At 35.2% G+C, this 8064-nt stretch overlaps 1 pseudogene; it reads right to left on the reverse strand.

Moving 5' to 3' along the window:
• Nucleotides 1-477: 477 nt before the first annotated feature.
• Nucleotides 478-5807, reverse strand: LOC118618239 (annotated as a pseudogene).
• Nucleotides 5808-8064: the final 2257 nt, after the last annotated feature.

The raw sequence follows: 8064 nt of genomic DNA on the forward strand, positions 1-8064 counted from the left end.
TTCTTTCCTGAATCATTACCTCCAATCCAATCCTCTGTATCTGATTTTCTATGTAAACGTCTGTGACAAATGCCCTGACAGTGCTGTCTGCTCACATTGATTAAGCCTCTTTATTGTCCCTCTTCAGTGTAAATGAATATAATTTGCCAAGAGACTTGCACTGTAGAACAGTGCCTTCTGGATATATGTTTTATACATCTCATTTTAGGAAGCACCGAAGATTTGTTCTGATCTTTCTTTCTCTCTTTCTTTCTCTCTCTCTCTCTCTCTCTCTCTCTCTCTCTCTTTCTCTTTCTTTCTTTCTTCTTTCTTCTCTCTCTCTCTCTCTCTCTCTCTCTCTCTCTCTTCTTTCTTTCTTTCTTTCTTTCTTTCTTTCTTTCTTTCTTTCTTTCTTTCTTTCTTTCTTTCTTTCTTTCTTTCTTTCTTTCTTTCTTTCTTTCTTTCTTTCTTTCGAGAAAAAAAGCCAAGTTTATTTGTTCATTTCTTCAAGTACTCCTGGATGACATCCTTTGCCTGAGATTCTTTGCCATTGTCCTTAACCACCACACAGCTGCAACCAGCCCCTTCACGGGCTTTTCCCTCTGTGCCGACCTTGCCCGTTCCCCTAGTTTCTTGTCGTCGTCAACCTTGATGGGGTTGACTTGGTGTTCCGCACACAGGGCCTCCACCAACTTGGCAGGCACAGGCTCGGCACAGTTGGATGCGAGCACACAAAGGTGGGCTTGGCGCTTGTCTAAGGCGTTGGCAGCTTCGCGAATCCCGCGCGCTAGGCCACGGTGGACGAGGCGGGTCTTCAGCACCTCTTGTCACCTGTGTTACCGTCCCTGACACCTCCAGCAGCGATGCCTCCCTCGGGACGGGCGAGGGGGTCAGGGTAGAGCCGAATCTTGACCGCACCCAAGCCTCCGCCTCCACCTCCACGGCGGGGAAAGAGCTGATTTCTCTCTTTCAAAAGGAGATGGAAGCGTTTTTTACAAGGGGTCAAGAACTAAGTGTTATCAAAAATAAATAATGCCACACACTAGACAGGAGCGTCTAAGGAGAAGTAAATGGTATTCAACGGACCTGCTCTGTGCTGGATTTTTCTTAGGCCACATTTGAAAACTTTTTAGACTGTTGCTCTCGGTAGAACACCAGCAGCATTACTCGAACGGGAAGCATCCTTGTCACCAGGGAGCAGTAACAAAGAATGAGGTTGCCCTAAGGTAGATCATGAAAAAAGATGATTGCTTGGGACTATCCCCTGAGGAGGGTGGTGGAATGCTCACGCCTTGCAAGTCCCGTTTCACTCAGTAAGACGCTTCGTAGGGATTTGAAGTCAGATCCCTTGCTGACCAGAATAAGCATATTTGCCGGGTAATCTCATGGGCATGCATCTGGAATTCTTAGCAACTGTAGAAAACTGTGTGTGTTGTGGGGATCATGGTTATTTTCTTTTACGTCCCATCAGAAAGACATTGCTGACAGATGGTATGTGAATATAGGATGTTAGTATGGGCTCACTGCATTTCTCTTCTGCATCTGATAGGTTCTGCTTAGTTCATTTTATAATTTATGACTTATGACTGGTGTGGCAATCTGCGGTAGTATCGATTTCCTTCCATTTTGATCATGGGTTTCTACATTTGGAAATACATTTATGATCATGGGAGGAACATAAAAGAAGTAGATTGGATGTTTGAAAATAATCATCTGTTGACTTCATATTTTAGGAGAATAAAAATTGAGTACAACTGCATTTTTAAAAAATGCATTCTTCATAGCCCTGGCTGGTTTGGCTTAGCAGTTAGAGCATCGACCAGTGGACCAATGAGTCTGGGTTTCGATTCCAGTCAAAGGGCACATAACTCAATTGAGATTCGTCCCTGGCCCTGGTCAGGTTGATGTGTCTCTTTCATGTCAATGTTACTCTCTCTCTCCCTCACTCCTACTCTCTCCCTCTGCCTCCCACTCTATCTAATGATAAATAGAAAAAAATATACTCAGGTGAGAATTTTTAAAAAAATTGCATTCTTCATAGTTATTATACACCTGAGAATTATATTTCTTACAGAAAACTATTTCCGAAGTTAACTGAAATGCCATATGAAAAGATATGACAAATCTTAGATATTTTTCATATCTGTATAATTATCAAGTCAAAAGTATAGATTAGAGATCACTTATTTTCCTAATTTTTTTTTTTTTTTTTGCATTCTGCATCAACTCCTGATTCAAATATTTTTCTTTAAGACAACACCTAAGCATAAGCTTCTTGAATGATACTTCTGAAAATGTAGCTACAGAATAAAAGCAGCTCTAAGATATTAGGCTGGATTGTATTAACTAATAATAATATGAAATCACAATCACATATAAATGCAAAACAGTGCTGTTAAGTATTACTCAATACACAGGCAACAGTTAATTTTAAAAGGCAGTACTAGTCTATTGTTTGTGTACATACAATGCTAAAAAAAATGTAGATGCCATACAAAATAGGTTTCTGTGTGTTGGGGAGGATACTCCACAAATAAGCTATACTCATTGCAACGTATGGTCTAGTTACAGCGACTGCAGTGTGAGACTTACATGGTTACCCAACCAAACACTTATTTACTTGGCACCCAGTTCCAAGTGGAACAGGCTCACCACCTTGTAAACAGGCAACGTGCCATCTTAACAGATGGTTGTGGGCATTTACAGCCAAAAGACCCTGAATGAACATCAAATGTGTTTGTTAAGGGCAGGAGACCCAATCAAAAACGCCCAAACAGCTGTCTGGGAACCCAGGGTTGAAGGCACCTGCCATTCTTACTTCACCTCTTGTGAGACTAAGTTTCCTTAAACCCCACAAAGGAAGAGCTTGTCTTCTTTCTTTCATAGCAAATAAACCTTAAGAAATATTCTTTATACAGTGAACTATGTATGTGTGTGTTCATAGTGTTTTTCTTGTAAATATGTTCATTTCAGTTACCATCTTGAATGAATGCCCAAAAGAAATAGCACATATACATTTAAATCTGATAGCTGATATTGGTGATATGTATTATAATAATTGTTATAATTATTATTTACAGTCACAACAGTCTCTGACAATAATTAAAAAAATCAACCTCCTATGTTAAAAGACCTGCTGGAGAGGACTGTGTCTTCAACTCTGTATTGGCAGAAAGGAAAATTGATCTAGTCTTGTCTAGATCCATTTACCAGCGCCTTTTAGGAAATGCAACACAGTCTGAGAATGGTAATTATGATCCTATTCTTCAGAATTCTGAAAACCTGATCAACACATATGACACATCAAAAAAAAAAAAAAAAAAGATTTCTTAGGAAAGTAGAAAGAGAATTTAAAATAAGCAATAAAAAATAAATTATAAACAGTCAATAACACATGAAAATATATTAAAGTTTATTTTAATTAAAAGTGCAAAATTGAAACTCTTTGATTAATTACTTTTTATTGATCAGATTAGAGAAGATTATTGGTAAGGACCAGTTTTCATTACTCTTCATGAGACCATAAACTCTACGGCCTTTTGGATGGTGATTTTGTCACACACATTCTTGCACGCACACACACACACACACACACACAGGCAGACAGACAGAAGGGGGGGGGATGAGATATACAGATTAACTTTCTCCAGTTATTTGAAGAACAATGGCAAAAATTAAAGGAAACTTCTTACGTGTTTACATTTCTGTTTTTTATTTGTCTGTTTACTTTTGTAAAATGTATACATTGATATCATAATTTAAAAAATGTGTTTTCAGCTGAAGAAAATTAACAAAAATTCTGTAAGCCACACAAAATTATGAAAATATTATAAGGTTCTAAACACATTATAAACCTTATATAAGGTTTAATTCAATGCTTATAAACTTCAGCTTGCAAAATAATGGTTATGAAATCTAATAAAATACAGATTCCCTAGCTCCACCATCAAAGTTTCTGATCAGTACATCTAGGGAATAAGCCATGAATATACATTATTAACAAAGACTACAGATGCTTTTGATTCCGGTGTTCTCTGTGGAATACACTTTAAGAAGTACTGTATTGGTGAACTAAAAACAAAAACCTGGAGTCTACAGTAGAGTTTTGTTTTGATGATATTTCACTATAGACTCATCATTTTTAAAAGAAACACTCTCTTCAGTGACAATTTCCCCTTAATCAGATTTCTCTGTTATAATATAAAGAGCCTAGAAATACTTTAGTGTATTCATAACATTCAAGTTATACTCACATTAAAGATTCATCACAGTTTCATAACTATTTTTCTACAGATTAGCCTCTGTCTCATAAAGTGTGAGCTTTGTGAAACCATGTATGACACCTCACTTATTCACTGATTAATTCCCGATGTCTTTCACAGGTTTGGCACATAATAAATGCTAAAGAGTATTTGTTGGATTTGAGTGGATAGTTGAAACTGAAAATGAATGAGTTGCTATTAATTTTGTATTGTTTTATTTTTATATAGGCAATCTGTTTCCTTACCTAGATTCAGATTTTAAAAAAACATTTTTCTTTATAAACTACAAAAAAAATGAAATGCAAGTAAATCTTGTTTTAGAGATTAGAAAGAATAACAAAGTACCAAATGTTCTTTTGGCGCTTTTAGTTTATTGACTGTACTGAAAAGATAATCTGTCAGAGGAAGGATGCAAAGACAACAGAGTGGTTTAAAAGGTAGAATTTAAATTAGAGTTCCGGGGTTTGGATTGTAGCCTCAACATTTTTTTTTTTTTTAGTTTGGTGATGACATTGGGCAAGTTTCTTAAACCTCCAATATCTCTAATTTTTTGAATTTGTAAAATGGAAATGATAATATATCTATATCTGTAGACTCCTGCAAGGATAAAATATATTATTTATAATCATACTTGACATATATTAACCACTAAATAAATGATTGTCAAAGAAATCAGGGTGATATTAATGTAGGGTCTTCTATATTCATTATTATAATCTGGGTCTAGAAAGTACAACACTTTCATTAGTTTGGAGTCTGTTGAGTAATTAATAAACCATTGTACTTCAGATAGGTTGCCATATGATTAATGCAATCTATGCTTTTAGCCAATTAGGCTGTTGGTTTGGTGGTTGACATTTTTGAGATTTATTGATGCCCTTTTTGTTCTTCCAATAAGTAACTTTGATCCCTGTGCCCCAGGTATATCCTTGTCCTCATGGATTTTATGTCTATTTCATAGGGAGAGAAATATTTTTAAATAAATAAATGTATAAAAACAAGATTTTATATGGAATATGGGAGATGATAGTAACATATAGTCACAGACAATATGTTATCTCTGTATAAATTTATTCCCAAATCCTAAACTTATGTTTCAAATATTTGCATGTGCTTATGTGTGAGTGTGTATGTATATGTATCAGTTACTTATTTGTAACCAAATTTCATTATTTTTTTTCTATTTCTATGTAAAAGTAAGCCTAAGGCTTACTGCCACGTCTCTGTTAATATAAAACAAATAAAAGGAAATTGCTAATTGGAATATTTAAGAATACGTATAACATTGATTCTAAACTAGATCAAACAAATACTGGCCCGGTCCACTATTGCTCTAGAATAGCAAAGGGAGAGAGGAGCACATGTAAGCTTGTGAAAGTATCTTGTTTCCAATTATGGCCAAAAACAAGCTGATTTTTTTTTTATGATTCCCACATTAACACCCTGCAGTCTTGTACCGTTAGCATGGAGTCTTCCAGAAACAACCTGTGTGTAGCTTCTCACCTCACTGTCATAGATGTTAACGCTCATTGTTTTCATTTCCACCAGAATGCGGTCAGGAGCCATGTGTCTATGGCCAGAGGAGGACAAGGAAGGAGGTGGATGAGATGACAACATTCTGACACATAACCGAGTTTCTCATGAAGTTAGGACTTCAATTAGCTTCATCTGCTTGAGTATTTTTGGGTAGCAATTGAGTGCTGGATATCCAAGATGCCAAGACAAGTTCAAGAAAGAGAAAAGAACCAAGATGAAGATACTAAGGGAATTATTGTTATTTTAAAATGTCTGATGACAAGTTTAATTTCCCCAATGAGAGACCAAGGTAAAGTGGAAACTTTGCTTTCAATTTTAGTCTTTTGCTTTTACCTCATGTAGAGTTTCATATGTTAATGATTTTTCAAAATTCAAATATTTATAATTTGGGAAGCAGCTCTTGGCAGTGCTATCCAAATTAAAAAAGAGATGTGTGGTTTACAAACTGGAATTGTAATGCTACATCCAATATTGTTTGTATCCACCTTTTTTTCAGGATGGCTCCTTAGAAATACTTAAAGGTAATTCAATGTAAAGACAAGAAAAGAATCTAACTGATCTCAAAGTGAGGAAATATTTTTAAAAGGTATCATATAATGTGACAGTGATTAACAGTTATTAATCACTTGGTTGCTATTTAATTACTGTAGGGTCAACATATATCCTTGCCTTGCACTTAATACAAATTATGCTCTGTTCATTCTGGTTCAGGTACTGTGGTTAGTTTTCTATGTTTCTGATTTTATTTTGTTTTAATATTGGCAATTTCTCGGTTGTAAAAATATTATTATATTTGTAGCCTTCTCAGTCTCTCTGTCTTCAGGTTCTTAAAGACTGAGCATACATACTTTTTTCTTGACAGAATTCAACAAGTAGTTTTATATAAAACCTTGTTTATCTTACTAATTCCACAAATATGTGCAGTACTAATATTTTCTGAAGTGTGATTCTTATGTGGAAATGTCTTGGCTGCAAATCGTGACATTAGCTAGCATGAGGGAATGGTTTCCAGAACATGGTGTCTTTTAGGTTGAATGTTGCCAGAAGACTCTGTTTTGATTTCTTTTTCTCTATATGTGGTCCATCCGATGGGCCTCTCTTCTCTGTTATAAACAATACTCGCTCACCTGGGCTATTCTCTTCATCACAGTCGTGTTGGTTCTATTGGCAGTTGTAATAATTGTCAATCATCTGTGGATGTTCTTGCTCAGTAAGAATTGTGATAAACAGAAAGAGTATCTGAGATTGCTAGCTGAAAATAAATTAACAATCTAAAGCCAGAGAACTGAGCAAAGAATTGGCACAAAAGGCTTGTGAATGAAAATAAAGGCTTTATTAATAATCAGTGATCTAGTTTTACTTGGCAACTTCAAATGCTTTTTCTCCTCAAACATTAGAATAAAAAGGTTGTCACCATATGACAAGTAGTTTTTTATCTAAATTGTTTTTAAATACCATTTCTTATTTATTGAATATTTGCAATAGCCAGGTTCTGCTGTGTGTTTATATATACATATATGTGTGTGTGTTAGCTTATGCTACCTTCAGTCCATCCTATGAATTTGATATGATTATTATGTCAACCCGATGCACAAGGATTCTGAGCAGCAGCCCAAAGATAAGTTTCAAACCCATGTGTTAGTATCCAAATGCTGCACTACCAACCAGTATTCAGCAGGAAAGTCGACATATATTAAAATACTTCAATCTATAAAGCATTTTAATGATTCTTCATATGCAACATGACTAATAAAAGTTGATGGCTTTTCTCGACAACTTCTCCTAAGAAAGATGAGAAAAGAACTCCCTGGTTAACTAATTGCAAAACAGTTTATAAAACCATAGCAACGGAATAATAGATTAGATGAACACTTTATAATTGGGTAGGAGGAGGGGGAGATTTGCACATTTAAAATGTAATTTAGGGAAACAGAACTTATGGTATTACATGAAGAGTAATATTTAAATGTTAAATATTTTAAGACCTCAAATTTATATTTAATTCGAAAGGAGAAATGTCTGTCAAGATTAATTTTACTAGCAAAATGGTAGCTTCTTATTTCATTATTAAATAGTAAGAATAATAGTACATTTAACTTTTATTCTCTCAACAAATATTTAGAGTCCCTACTGTACGTCAGTCACTATTCAAAATGTTATTGTTCCAACAGTGAACAGGACAGAAAATACACCTCCACCTAGGAATTTTTATTTTTATCTGGGAAGCAGGTAGAGAAGATAAAGAAAGAAAAAAAAAAGAGAGAGGTACCCTGGCCGGTTTGACTCA

The sequence above is a fragment of the Molossus molossus genome, unplaced genomic scaffold (assembly GCF_014108415.1).
Source record: "Molossus molossus isolate mMolMol1 unplaced genomic scaffold, mMolMol1.p scaffold_m16_p_1, whole genome shotgun sequence".
NCBI classification, from domain to species: domain Eukaryota; kingdom Metazoa; phylum Chordata; class Mammalia; order Chiroptera; family Molossidae; genus Molossus; species Molossus molossus.